At 36.0% G+C, this 15,567-nt stretch overlaps 1 protein-coding gene and 1 long non-coding RNA gene across 6 annotated transcripts in view; both read right to left on the reverse strand.

Annotated features, from left to right (window-relative positions):
• Rbp6 (RNA-binding protein 6) overlaps positions 1-15,567 on the reverse strand; it is a 513,430-nt gene that overhangs the window by 441,403 nt on the left and 56,460 nt on the right. The gene's annotated exons all lie outside the window — the stretch shown is intronic.
• Positions 1-15,567, reverse strand: part of LOC136348655 (uncharacterized) — a 33,628-nt gene that overhangs the window by 4,692 nt on the left and 13,369 nt on the right. For both annotated transcript variants that reach the window (XR_010733700.1, XR_010733699.1), the window contains exon 2: positions 12,731-12,799. This is a non-coding gene — a long non-coding RNA (uncharacterized lncRNA). The remainder of the gene's footprint in view (positions 1-12,730; positions 12,800-15,567) is intronic.

Consider the following 15,567-nt stretch of genomic DNA (forward strand, 5'->3'; position numbering starts at 1 on the left):
CACAAATATTAATCATGACATTGAATCAGATCTAAATTAATCAAACTTGACTTAAAATACCCATACGAGTTCTTTTGTTGCCATTAACAGACATGCAAATAACGTCATGGCAGTAAATAGGCATACAAATTGTAGAGCGATTACATAGGTATAAAAGTAATATTTCCAACGTCGATGGTTATCAGTCAGGATTAAATGAATATTGTGCGTGTCCATATAAGCCCGATTATTTTTGCTCTATAGGAAAAAAATGAGTCCGATTACTTGTCGCATAAATTTGCACTGGCGTTCGAGGGGGGTGCAAAGTGAATCCCTGCTTGATCACTCAATTTCCGTAATAATAATTAATAGAGGCACGATTCGAAAAATCCACCCATATTTCACACAACCCCATAAAAGTGATAGTGGTACGCATTAATCGTTTGGCACAATAGATTGTCTACGCAAGAACATAAATTAAACTGGGCGGCACGTTCATAAATCAAAAAGGGGAAGAAACCTGGTGCTGAGTCGTGATCACGAAAGCAGTGCCGTGGGCACTTTTTGAAACACCTTTCTCGTTTCTTTCAAGAGTATAAGAAAACGTCTATACATAGAGAAATTACAGTTGAACTGCAGCGAAATGGGGCTTGAGGAATCCAAGCCGGGCTGGTTTTCTAAGGTGCGCCACTGCCTTGAGTATTCAGATAAGGAGACCCTCCGCACCCTTGTTTGGTTGACCCTACGTTACTGTTCCGACGGTTTGGTATCAAAATGTTTATCTATTTGACGCTCGATAAAGCCATTAGCCGGCCATTAAATCAGACCTGAATTGCACTATTATTTAACGGGAGTAGATGAGTTTTAGTATACAGGGTGTGTCGGAGATGTGCCTCTTCCCGAGGTCTTTAATAATGATCGTAATAAAACCTTAAAATTTTTTTAAAATTAATGCATAAATGTAGCGTCTGAAAATCACGCACAGTTGCTTGGCCAGACATGTCGCCAAACTTAAATCCCATTGATTATTTTCTTTTTCGATGGCTGAAAAGTTTAGATTACATGGAAAAAGAGTCCGTGCTAATAACGAGATTATTATAAGAGCCAGGTTTTCAATTTTGACGAGAGTTCATACTCGTATCCAAAAATTGGAAAGACATTCCCAACGATTGAGGAAATAAAATACTTTTTTTGTGATGAGTGTTTGGCTGATTGCGAATTTAATAAATAGTGAATTGTGTTAATTCGCTGATAAACTGTGATTAACTAGGAAGCCATGGTTATTGGTAAGCTGTGTTTTGTGATAATAAATAATTCCAATCCACAACCGCCATACTTTTTCGCTGACCGGGAGTTCGCCAACTGGAGGAAGTTAAAAGAACTTAAAAGTAAGTGCAAAATCGTGGAGTATTAGTGAAGAAAACAATCGTTATACAGAATTTTTGCTGGTGAACGTGTGGCCATCTAGGAGTAGATGAGATATGTAGATGCCAAATAACCTTCCAGTCTTCTCTAAAACTACATCAGTGATTGTTTGTGTTTTTTTTTTCGTGAGAAGAACCGCTCTGTAACAGCTATCCTCCTGACTGTATATTCTACACCACAAATTTCGTAGACTGATTCTAGAAGCTTCTCAAACAATCTAGAACAGCTTAAAACATTCTAGAAGCGCCTCTTATGCTCGAAACGCGGCACATACCGGGAATATCCCACAACATCTAGAAAATTACTCAGTTAATTGCTTTCATAAGTATACAGAATATCCAAAGCATTCAAAATCAAAGAATATCAGTTGGTAGCGTTCTAAAAGCGTCTGGAGCATTCGAGATCAACTCGAAACGGTCTAGAAGTTTCTAGAAGACCATAAACTCATGCGACAAAGTTAAGGGAGTGTAGGATCAAGAATACGCAGTGAAAGTTAATTTGAAGCCGACTTACACCGGCGCTGTGTCGGTGGCGGTAGCGGGGACGGTGGCGGTTGCGATGGCGGCAGGACATTAGCAAATCGACTCACACACAAATTATTGTCCCAAATCGTGTGAGCCGCTTCTGGTCGTGGTCAGGCACAGCCTCTCGAGTTTGACCGCGAGTCTCCAGTCGATCTCATGAAAAGATTGCTAACGAAGAGGAAAATTTCACTGGGAAACTGATCAATCGCAAGATGGAAAATATTCGACATGCAAATGAGGAGTATGGCGCGTTATTTACAGTTTTTTTAAATAACTTAGTTTTTGTAGTATGGTCTCAGGTAGGTCACCACACATATCGTGTATGTGCTTGAACCGCCATCGCGATTTCTACCGACACGACGATTGGTACCACCAACCAGCGCGCTTATGGCAGGCTTTAACTATGGAATAAGCAGTGGATGGGTGGACTACATCGAAAATGACTTAACCGATATACTGCAGCTAGTTCACGCGGTGCTCCAACTTTTAAGCAGCAAACTTGACGCCCATTTCATGAGCAATTACAATGTAATAAAGCATTAAGTTCTCACAAAATAAACAGAACACTTACCGCTAACAATTAAAGAATAGAAACTTTTGCAAAAAATGAAAATAGAAATAACAATAGAACTATTAACAGTTAGAAAATAACAATACAACTTACTACAATCTAACGTACTAAATATCCGAACTGTGCCCCGTTGACCTCAGGCAGTGGGCAGGCCGCAAATCAAATTTCACGAGAAATTATCTTCTCATTTGAGGAGGTATTGAGCTTCTTGAGTAATTTTATTTTTTAGACTCTTCTATGTTATTGAGATGCTTTTTTAAATACGCCGTATGTTTCAGAAAACTCCATAAGAAAGTTCACAGGGGTGAGGTCAGGCGACCTAGCAGGCCAGTCTAATTTCAAGTATTTGAATAACTGGTGAATTCAGACGTGAGTTTGGTAGAAGAAATGTATTTAGGATTCCTCAGAAAACTCAAAAACAACGTGATACACATGGGATTAGATAAGCAAAAAATTTGAAGGTACACTTACCTACTACATAGGTAATCATGTAAACATGCTTGTTCCTTTAAAAAAAATTCAATTAAAAACAGCATTTGACGTGTTTCGACGTTTTCATGAAAAACATTTCGTTCAATTTTTAATGAATTTATGTGAAACATTCATTTGATGATGCTCTATGTATAATGCCTGGAAGATAATGGTTGGACGGGACGAGGGTAGAAAATCTCAAGCAATACCAACCACCGAGGGTTCGAAGTTTCTAAAGAAAATGATTCCGGTAAAGTTATCAATGCTAGCCTATTGGCTCTTGGGAATAATAGGTCAGAGTACAGGCAACTTTATCTGCAGGGCATAATTCTATTTGTAAAGTTATCTAGGCTTTGATTTTCGCCGCTTAACGTCTTAACATCGAAGTTTAAATAACTTTATCAACAGGATAATTTCCACAGGAACAATGAAATAATGCCGAACCAACGGTTAATTTCGTAGTTTCCACGTCGATGATATTTTTGGATAAGTTGCCAGTACTTTGACGTATAACTCCTTACCGCACGTGTTAAATTACACCCCATGGACATGTAATTTCTACACTAACTTCAGGTCTGTTTAAAGTTATTCTTGATTTAATACCTCGATACCGCTACTAAATTATGGGCAAAAGTTTGTAGATTTTTAAGCAAATGAACTCAATAAGCGCACCGAAGAACCGCCAGTTCTAATTAAGCCCCCCCGAAGTGCAAATATATGCAAAAAGCGATTCATCGCTAATTAATTCAAAACAGTGTTGCAAATAGCCCATTTCAATACCGATTAACACCTGCAGTCGACACCGTTGGTTTCATTTAAAAACTAATTAGACCGTACTACGTAACAACGTAACAAGATAAATCACTTTTTGGTTTCTGGTTTGGTTGGTTAATGTCTTTGGTTCGCACCCTTTTTGCATTGCAAAATCGACTGTTTCATTGTTCCAACGTAAAAAATGTTCGTTCCATTTCTTCTAATGGAAACGCATATTTAAAAATTACGCCAAAAGTGTCGGTGACTGCCAAAAGGGCCATAGAAGGGACCGGAGTGGTGTCGGTGGTAACGAAGTAGGTATTGAGTCATAAGGTTCCGTCCAAATGCGTACTCTCTTGGACCTTCGTGCCAATCACAAAAAATCCCAAATCTCTTCCTAGATTTGATCAGCTGTACTCGAGATCTCCTCGTGGACGCTCTGATTCGACACAAACCAGCGTGCTTGGAATTCTTTCATAACTGACACCTCCATAGAGGCCCGGACAACTTGAAAGTCAAACAATGTAAGAATAAAATCTGATGGTGCAAAATTCATGATTGGTTTCTCAAATTTAAAGGAAGTTTCCCAGGAACATTCCAGGTCAGGACTATACAAATAGATCAAGATCACAAATATTTTAGTGCCGAGCAACTATTGAAAATTCCTAGCATACCTCAACGTACGTGATTAAACTAGCAGAAGATTAGGGCATCACCGAGAGTATAATTGAACTAAGATAAGATGCTCTAAAATGAAAATGTGGAGAAAGGAAGTCCTGAAGGGCCGCAAGTCAACTGTAAGCGGATCATCTTTCTTTCAGTAATGAAGATATGTAGAAACCATTTGATTTTAAATCTTTATTCTCGTGTATGGCGTGTGAGTCTCTTAACGAGAATATGTATTATTCGTGAGGCTTGATTCAAACCAGGTGACATGACAGAGGACTAGCTAGAAATGGAAAACTGACCAAATTTTTATGACGCCAAGCGATTCTCACGTGGAACTTAAAAATTAGGGTCAATGTCGCTTAAATTTATCAAAGACACTTAAATACCTACGACCTGAGTTCCGGGTTTGAGAAAGCTTAACAGGCAAATGGCGGAACGTGCAGTTATAAAATAAAAATAAGATTTCATAAAACACTTTCTAGAATCTTCTATGGAATAGCATGTTATTGCATCAGTCCGGGCGCCAGCAGTTTCTCATCCGTGTGCCAGATTCCCGTGTGAGGTGAAACGGAAAGGTTTTGAAATATTTCCATCTCCCGATAGTTCTCAAGTAGTTGAGCTCTTAAGAACTATCCGCTCACTATTCAGGGGAAGTTAGTCTATTTTGTTCCTCTTTTTTAGTGCGAGGAGATTTAGGTGGACCAAAATCTCAACATGACCTGAAGCACGGTCTTCAGCTCTAGCAAAAACTTCTCCCTCATCATCCGATAAAGTGCGCCAGGGAAAATTGGAAATTGACTGCGCTCATTGTGTGAGTGCTCTATAAATCAGACGTGGACTGTCATTCGGGGGGATGAAAATGAATCAAGATGCATTGAAAAAATAATATTTTCAAAGACTGAGATGTGCGCGAGACAATTTCACGTACAGTGAGGGACAAAAGTATTGGCACACTTAGGTAATAGATCTAACTAACTAAATACTAATACTTTGTATGAAGAGCTTTTCTTCTTATTACTTCAGCTAATCTTCTAGGCATCGACTGTACCAAATTTTAAGTAAAATTCTAGATCTTCCCATTCTCTTTGTAAAATTTCTTTCAGCTCTAGTTTGCTTGAAATATGATGTTTCCTTATTCGTTTTTCTAATTCATTCCAAACATGCCCAAATGGATTGAGATCTGGTGACTGTGGAGGGGTATTTAAAGTGTGGGGAACATTAAATGCGATCCATTGTTTCACGATATAAGCCGTATGCTTTGGATCATTGTCCTGTTGGAAATAGAATCCGCGATCCAATCGAAGTTTTTCAGCACTCTGCTTTAAATTATTTTTAAGGATATTTAAATACACGGTCTTATCCATCACAATATCAATAAAGATAAGTTTTCCAACATCACTCGAAGCCATACATCCCCATACCAACACACTACCACCTCCATGTTTGACTGTCTTATGTAGATTTTGCTGTTCAAGTTCTGTGTTGGGCTTTCTCCATACACACACTTTACCATCGGACTGAAAGATGTTGAATTTTGACTCGTCTGAAAATAATATGTTGTCCCAAAATTGGTTGTCCCGATCAATGTACTCTTTGGCAAAATTTAGTCTTTTTTTCTTATTCGCTTTACTAATATAGGGCTTCTTTCTGGCTACTCTAGCTCTATATCCAGCACGATGAAGGGTCCTGCGGATTGTTCTACTGCTAACATCTTTTCCATTCTCTACTCTTAAAATGGAAGCAATTTCAGATGCACTGGTTCTAGGACTAAATTTAATTTTGTTGACCACTTTTCTTTCTTCCCGCGCAGACAACTTTTTCGGACGGTCACTTCTGGATTTATTCAAAACATCATTACTAGTTTCAGACCTTTTTAAAATATTTCTAACAGTGTAACGGCTTCTCTTTACTATAGTTGCTATATTTGAGTAAGACTTACCATCTCTTCCTAGGTTTACAATAATTTTTCTTTCACTGACAGTCGTTTCTTCACCTTTGCGTCCCACTATTAAGAAAAGTACCAACAAACTGGAAATATTTTTAACTTTGCTTGTCCCTACACGTAAAGAATTCATAGCAAATATAAAAAAATAGTTAACAAGTTGTTTGTGAATCAGAAAAACTATTTAATTATTTATATTACCAAAGTGTGCCAATACTTTTGTCCACGGATTTCCATGCTTAGTTTATACAGGGTGAGTCGGGAGGATCGTGCCAAACTTCAGGAGCGTGTTGTACATGAAAAATAAATGTAAAAAAACTCAAATGTTGTTATCCGATTTTCGTTTGTTTGCAAGTTATAGCGTAAATAAAATTAAAACATAAAGGTTAAGCAACATTTAGACGAAACGTTTCCTGGACGTTGGATTGGTCGTGGTGGCCCTATTAGTTGGCCTCCAAGATCTCCAGACCTCACACCACTAGACTATTATTTGTGGGGTTGGTTTAAAACTGAAGCGTACAGAGTAAAAATGGACACTCAAGATGTACTAATTCAACGCATTAGAAATGCTGCAGTTGCTATTAAAGAAAGACATGAAACAATCAGGTGCCCAACGAATGCTCTTCATAGACGAAGCCGAAAATATTTAGAAGTTAATGGCGATATTTTTGAACATTTACTTATGATATCCAAAGGTAAATTTATGGGATTTCTTATGAAATTTATAAATTTTTAAAATTTTATGTTTTAATTTTATTTACGCTATAACTTGCAAACAAACGAAAATCGGATAACAACATTTGAGTTTTTTTACATTTATTTTTCATGTACAACACGCTCCTGAAGTTTGGCACGATCCTCCCGACTCACCCTGTATATTTGCAATGTAACCATTTGTTAGAAAAATAATATAATGTCAAATCTAGGAGCAATTAGTACCTTAAGATGTGAGGTATGAAATAAATTAGTTTTCATTGAATTTTTTATTTGCTAATGTACCAGAATCAGTCATTTTATATTGGAACTTCTGGTGCGCCAATACTTTTGTCCCTCGCTGTATATCGCTTTTGGATAAAAACTGTTGAATTCTTGCCTTCGGGGAATAGTCTTAAAAGTACAATCAATGGGGGTAGCGACATATAGTAACCCCAAAAAAAATCAGTACTCGGATTTTATGAAACATTTTCTAGTTGATACCACACACCCGCTATCCCCCTAAGTGTAAATGTATGTAAAGAGGCACAAATAATGGGAAAAAATGTCGTTTTGGATGAACTGCACAGATAAGAAAACGTAATAATGCATTAGAAAACCTTGTGGCACGAATTTCCTCTTTGTTGCCATTCTCGGTTAGATAAGCTCTAATTTGATGAGTTATTTGAATTACTGCTATCGCAAATATTGCATGTATACCTCCGCATGTATCGGCCGCACTAATTACGTCCCTGCAGTCGAGTTCAAGGTAAAAAGTTTTCCTGGATGACAAATGTTCGTAATGTACGGTACATACATAGTTTCCAGGACGAATCCAAGTAAAAGATAAAATCCAACACATATATCAACCCTTTTATCTTTTTCGTGTGCCTGTTGGAAAGTATTTTATTAAATTCCTGGGCAAAACAAATCTGAAAACTTTTCTGTTTGCATTCTTCCGTCTCGTGCATACGATTTTCGTCTTCGAAAGTGGAAAGAATTTAGAATAAACATGCCTAATATGTCCCGTCGTATTATATTTGCCCCCCGAGTGCTGTTTGTGTCTTTCTTCTTTAAGCGTAAGTCAACATACCCCACGAACGAAGTTTTACTCGAAGACGTTTATTTCGTGTAGTTTATTCAAATTGCCACCTCTATTTGGAGCTGGGATAATGTCGCTGTTGTGTAGCACTTCTTTTAGTTTGAAATCAATTTGTATAAAACAAGAAAAGTAAAATTTCGACATCGGTAAAATACACTATCAACGCCTCAACGAAACGGTATTCTGTCTTTAATATTTCAGTTCCTTGCAAGCACCACCCCAGGATGACGGACTTTCCTGGTCGGCGATTGTTCTTGGGGGTATGGGGGCGGTGAATCAAAATTTCGCCCTGGGCACCATACTTGGCCAAGCCGGAACTAAATGCAATGCAGCTATTTGTGCCCTACTTCGTTTTTATCTAGCTGGAAAATTCGGTTGCAAGATGATAGTCTTCAATTAAATTATGTGGACAGGTTTTGTCCTGCAATGGAAGTGAAGATGAAAAATATTTAAGAGCTAAAATTCAACAGTAAAAGAGGAGCGCGATATAATTTAGGAAAATGTACGAGTAGCCGAAAAGAACAGTGAACAAGGCTCAGATCGGCGTAGGGAAATTTCCAACACCGAAAAAACCTTGAAGTAGCTATGGCAAAGGATATTCTGTGGACGGATGGAAGAAAGTTTGGACGTGCCAGAAAAATGGACAATAGAGAACTAGAAACTGAAATTCGACGTTAACAAAGTACTTCCCGCGTGGCTCATATAGAACTAGGAAGACCTCGCACTACCGAAAAATTCAAGGAGAGAAAGTACAAATCGGAGAAAGGAACTTTTTTTAGCAACTAAAAGTATCTGAAATTCAAACTATTGAAAGAAATATTTTTAGACATACAGTGACCAATTTCGATCACGATAATTAAGACGAACTACGACGATCATTCATCAGAATATCCAGAAAATTGGAAATTTCTACGGCAAAATTACTTCACTGTCGTGTCTGATTGTCCTTATGTTGTTTATTTACCTATTTCATGTCTTTCACCAAGTGCACTGCCATGGGAATGACTTTATCATTACTACTACCATTAATACTATATTACTATTATACTATATACTACCATTATACCATTATACTATATATACTATATTTATTTCCAGTTATACAGGGTGTTCGATTTATCATGCACTTGCGATTTTATCGAAAACTAAGAAATTAATAAAAAAATGTTTCAAATAAAGTTTGTTTGGGATGAAGGAGCGCTTTTTTTGACTTTTTTTTTTCAAAAAAACTGCCATTTAGAATGCCTTTTCAAGGTCATTCGCATTTTTTCTAATGAAAACCCTAGATTTTTTTGACAAAAATGGATACAGCACTAAAAACTAAAAAACATTTGTTTGAAAAATTTTGTCCATTTCGACGCTTTTTTAGATAGTTTATTCAAAGGAATAATCGAAAATTAAGTAAAGCGTAGAACAACAACATAAAAGTTTTCTAACCCAATATATATTCAAAATTTCTTCAACCAACTTCAATACACTTTACAATACGTTTTTTAAACGATCCATGAATACATAATAATGTTTGAGTAGTAATTTTCCGAGAAGCTTGCCTAATCCGTTGTTTCATATTTTCTGGGGTTGTCGGAATATGCTTGTAAACTTTATCCTTCAAATATCCCCATAAAAAAAAATCTGGAGACGTCAAGTCTGGCGATCTTGCCGGCCAGTTAATAGGACCATTCCGTCCAACCCAGCGTTCTGAATAATCACTATCAAGGATTTGTCGACAGACCAGTAATACATATCGTGGCGGTTAATTTGACCATGATTTGTAAAAGTTGATTCGTCAGACGACAAAACTAACATAAAAAAGTTTGAGTTATCAATTATTTGTCTTTGAGCCCATTGACAAAATAACATACGGTTCCGAAGATCTTCGCCGTGAAGTACCTGATGTAGAGAAATACAATAAGGTTCTAATTTATGACGATGCAAAATACGAAAAACACTGTTCTGCGCAACTCCTGAATTTGATTCAATTTTATATTATACAGGGTGTTTCCTAACTACGTGTAAAAAATTTAAAGGCGTAATCCTCGACTGATTTTGAGTCAAAAATATCTAATAAACATGTCCGCAAATGCCTTGTTTCCAAGATACAGGGTGTTGACTGAAAGACGATGAAAAAGGTTTTAAAGGTTTGATGTTATTTACTAACTTGTTTATTGTTAGTTTTTTTGCTACTTCCACTACTATAAACAAGATAGTCAGTGTTATTTTGGTGTTTTACTCTCTAAAGTGAAAGAATTTAGTTCTGTGTCCCAAAAATCAGATTATACCTCAGTTTTGAAAATTTTTCAAATGCCTAATTATACCAATCAAGAAATGGCCAATATGGTTTTTGGTTACGGCTTTGCTGATGGTAAGTGTTTGGCAGCGAGGCGCATTTACATGGAAACGTTTCCAAACCACCAAGCTCCCAACCACCAATCCTTTATAAACCTCTTTCGACGTTTTTCAGTCAACACCCTGTATCTTGGAAACAAGGCATTTGCGGACATATGTTTATTAGACATTTTTGACTCAAAATCAGTCGAGGATTACGCCTTTAAATTTTTTACACGTAGTTAGGAAACACCCTGTATATTATATTAATAATTTCTGGATTCTAAGCAATGGCAGCCAGGACATTGATTTCATTGTCTTCATTAGTTACGGTGTTTTTACGTTTTTTTTTGTTTATCAACATTCCCACTCTCTTCAAACTGTCTCACAAGTCTTTTGAATGTAAACCTCGACGGCACAACCTTTTCTGGAAATCGTTCAGCATACATTGTTATTGTCCTTGAAGTATCGCGACCACTTTCTCCATAAATAAGGATCATTTCGATTTTTTCTTTTAATGAAAAATACGTCATTATTCTTCAAGTACTTCTTAATCACAAAGAAAGAATTCGAACAACACCACTCAACTGCTACTATGATTTGAACATTTTATTTATTTACTAAACTTATCAATGAAATTTTATATTATCGGTTGTTTTTTATTGAAACAATTTGTTTAAAAAAACCTGTAAGGCAATTTGTAAACCTGCGAACGTTGATAAATAGAATTTTGAACATTTATTGGATTAGAAAACCTTTATGTTGTTGTTCCACGCTTTACTTAATTTTCGATTATTTCTTTGAATAAACTATCTAAAAAAGCGTTGAATCGAAAAATTTTTCAAACAAATGTTTTTCAGTTTTTAGTGCTGTATCCATTTTTGTCAAAAAAATCTAGGGTTTCCGTTAGGAAAAATGCGAATGACCTTGAAAAGGCCTTCTAAATGACAGTTTTTTGGAAAAAAATGTCAAAAGAAGCGCTCCTTCATCCCAAACAAACTTTATTTGAAACATTTTTTTAATTAAATTCTTAGTTTTCGAGTAAGTCGCATGTGCATGATAAATCGAACAACCTGTACACTTAATAGTGGAATCACTGGCATTCTGAATACCTTTCCAAAAAAAATGTTGGATACGTCGTCTGTCAACTTCCTGTCCCGGCTTGGACCTGTTGGGTTTAACTGTGCGTTAATACCTGCGTAATGCACATTGGCAGCTTAGATGGGATAATTATTGGAAGAAAAAAGAGGAGAAGAACAACTCGTATTTAATTAAACGGCACAAAACGAGAAAGCATATTCAAGCAGGTTTTTAAATGTTGTTCAGGAATTCGTGATTGAAAATAAAATATTATATTATTCTCGATGGGAATTTTCATTTCTGTCTCGAGACGTTGTTTATCTTAACATGATCTCTCAACAGTAATGAAACATTTTCCATCTCATATTGCAATGTACTATAATCTTTCAATTTCAACAATTTGAATCAAATACACCGTAAAGTATCTGTTATATTTTTCCCGAATTACCTTCCTCATTAAAGTTGAAATTTTATTATACGCACATTTGTAGGGTTGGGATTATAAAACTGTATAAATGAAACATATTTCTTCTTTTATGGCTGGGCAAATTAAATTGTTATATGACTAATACGCTAATAAAATTCAAGTTAAATTATTAACTTTTGCTCTCCCATTACGTTTCAGATGGGTCAGCTTCGTGAAAGTTAAAATTGTGTTTATGCAGCAAATAAATTTAGTGAAATTATTGACTCTATTTTCTAACAAAACTTTTTGGCATGTTTCTCAAGATTGGGTCACAGAAACACGCAACAGCAAAAACTTTAGACAAAGTTAGTGTATGAACTGTTGTTTAATAAAGAAAAACACACTTTCGCAAACAATGGAGATAGTTTTATCTTCTTTAAGCAGACAGAGCTCAATGTGTTAACAATGGCGTTGCAATATTCCGAGAACATCCTGTATGCAAATTTACTCAAGCTCGTAAATAGGGAACAACGACGTACTAAACTTTCCTTTAACGTTTTAGCCGGTAGTGTTCAAATGATTTTTGAGAGGATTAGTTCTAAAGCCTACTTAATCCATACTTAAATAGGATAAATCAATAATGAAATGCCGATACCCTTCGACCTATTTATCTTAGCGCTACTACAATAACCCGCAACAACAAAGTTTTCGGCTGCCCTGTGTATCTATTTGGTAACTAACCGACAATAATATTGGCTTTTAATCTTACAAAACAAAGGGGCATACTCACATAAAACTCATGTTAATCTGGCAATGATCAATCAAACTCTTTCCACGTCAGCGTTGATCAGACACCTACCTGGAAAAAGGCTACATGTAATATATTTTGATTTTACTACACTCTTATTTTAAGGAATACAAAAACAGTAACAGTTGGTCATTTTTTTTAAAGCCGTCATTTCCGGGACAGTGGTAAAGTTGCAAGCATAAAGCAGGACAGACGAAAATGTATCGTATTAATTTTAATGTTGTGCGAGTGCTTTTAAAATGCCCCGACATTATTACATCCACCTAATGTGCCTGGAGGGTACGTTTCAGTATTAATTTTGATGCACGGAATGGGCGAAATGTGGAACAACTAACTAAATTAGGTTAAATGCATATCCGTTTTTTATATCATGCTTTCCCTTGGGAAAACATTTGGACGAAATGTTCGATGCGGCATCAGTAGAAAAATTTGCGTGGAGCCATCTAGGAAGTGATAGAGCTAACTGAGTTAGGTTAAGAATCTCTGGTGCAGTTCGCTGAAGGCATCATCTGGAGCCATCTATCGGCCCGCCCGCAGCTACAATATTACCTATACAGGGTGGTTCATTGGGAATGGGACATGGCGAAACCCGAGATAGGGGACACCGAAATATGACGGTTGGACGCGGCATGTCTTATGTCAATGTCGCGCGATTCTGACTTGCAGGGCGTTAAAAGGTAAAATTTTATTTTAAAATTTCTTAGTAACTTTTTGTGTTTTCATAGCATCAACACCAAAATCGGTGCACTTAGGTTTTGTAAGATGCCAAATAAGGATTTTGATCTAATTTTTGCGAAATTTCTAGAGGGCGCTAGTTACAACCCACCGCTTCGATATATTTGGTCATTTTTTTTATGAGTGCAACTAAGGTCAAGTTTTATTCAAAGTATTGAAAAAGCGTCTATTTTTACGCAAAAAAGGTATTCTTGTTCAATCCCGATATCTCCCTTCGTTTACGAGATTTTTACCTATAAGCCAATTCGTGTCCTTCCATTTCAACTCGGTTTCATTAATTTTCAAATAAATATTTTGCCACATTAAACAAATGAAAAGCCATTAACAAATGAAAAATAAGTTTTATTTAAGCAGATATTCAAAATGACCACCTTCCACCTCGATGCACTTTACTAACCTTTTTCTCAAAGGTCTTTCCGTTCTAAATTGCATATCGCCGTTATTCTTGATTTCATCAGCTGCTTGTTGAATTTTTTGACATAATTCTTTTTTTTTTGACAAGCTAAAGAAACAATTGCTAAGTAATGCGTTGCTATGCAAGTGAATCACAGCCACCTCCGTTTTTGAGGATTTGAAATGGAAGGACACGAATTAGCTTATAGGTAAAAATCTCGTAAACGAAAGGAGATATCGGGATTGAACAAGAATACCTTTTTTGCGTAAAAATAGATGCTTTTTCAATGCATTGAATAATATTTCACCTTAGTTGCACTCACAAAAAAATATGACCAAATATATCGAAGCGGTGGGTTATAACTAGCGCCCTCTAGAAATTTCGCAAAAATTAGATAAAAATCCTTATTTGGCATCTTACAAAACCTAAGTACACCGATTTTGGTGTTGATGCTATGAAAACAAAAAGTTATTAAGGAATTTTAACTTTGAACACCCTGTAACTCTGAAACGCGCAACATTGGTATAAGGGATGTCACGTCCGATCGTCATATTTTGGTGTTCCCTATCTCGTGTTTCGCCATACCCCATTCCCAATGAATCACTCTGTATAGGGAATGTTAGTATGTAGTGTGTAAAGAGGCATTCTTTATTAAATATTATAGTTGTAGAACTGCAAAACTACTATGCCTGTTTATTCATATTTAGATAGAAAACTGTTGGTCTATAGTTATGAGTAAATACATTCCTTTCTCATTAAACACCAGTGAAATTCACTATTACCGGTTGATAGCATTGTTATGTCGCACATAGACATTAAATTTTTAGTCAGAAGTTCGTCAAGTATTTTTTGTTTGATTATTAATTGTTGCTACAATATTGATGTGTCAAATGCTCTCGGGCTATAACAATTAGGGAAGACCGTACCTCATTATAGTCTTGTTACAACTGATTAATGGTTGAATAAAATGGAACACTTATAAAAACTATGAAACAATAAAAAATAATCAAACAAACTTAATTTAACCTTAGTTATATGTACTTTTTACAATTAATAATTTTATGTGAAGCATTTACCATTATTTTGGCATTAATATTTGAACATTATTTGAGCAGAAAAGTGAATATTTTTTGAAAACATTGAGGAACGTTCTAAGTAGAAATATTTGGGTGTTTTTTGAAGCCCTTTCTCTTAATCCCCACTCCCTTTTGCAATGATCGCTTCCATACAATAGGGATTATTCTTTTTCTTCGTACTAACGCAATTTCTGAATTTATAACCAGTTTTGCATCAGTATTGGTTTCCATCTTTTTCCAAAAACTTTCGCGACTAAATCTATTCGGAGCGTAGCTTTAAGCACTGCTTTTCGGTTTCAATTTATTATACGAAATTTGATGAAAAGTCGATAATTTTTACAGAAAAGGATCTGCAAAAATAATTTTTGGGCCTAAGAAAACACGCTAAGTTCGAAATCTACAAAGATGAACCGACGAAACGAAGATGGAACACAAGAACGTCGTATAAAAAATTCCTTGCGAACGCGAGAAACCTTGCAGAGGCAAAACCTCTGCATTAAAAAAAAAAGAAAAAGAATTAGAGAACACCAAAACTAGATTAAAAATAAGGTGTCAAACTGCACATATTTTACTCAAGCTACTGTAAAATAAAAAGCAATGTGTGTTTCTTCGTT

Source organism: Euwallacea fornicatus, chromosome 34, assembly GCF_040115645.1.
Source record: "Euwallacea fornicatus isolate EFF26 chromosome 34, ASM4011564v1, whole genome shotgun sequence".
In the NCBI taxonomy this organism is placed as follows: Eukaryota; Metazoa; Arthropoda; class Insecta; order Coleoptera; family Curculionidae; genus Euwallacea; species Euwallacea fornicatus.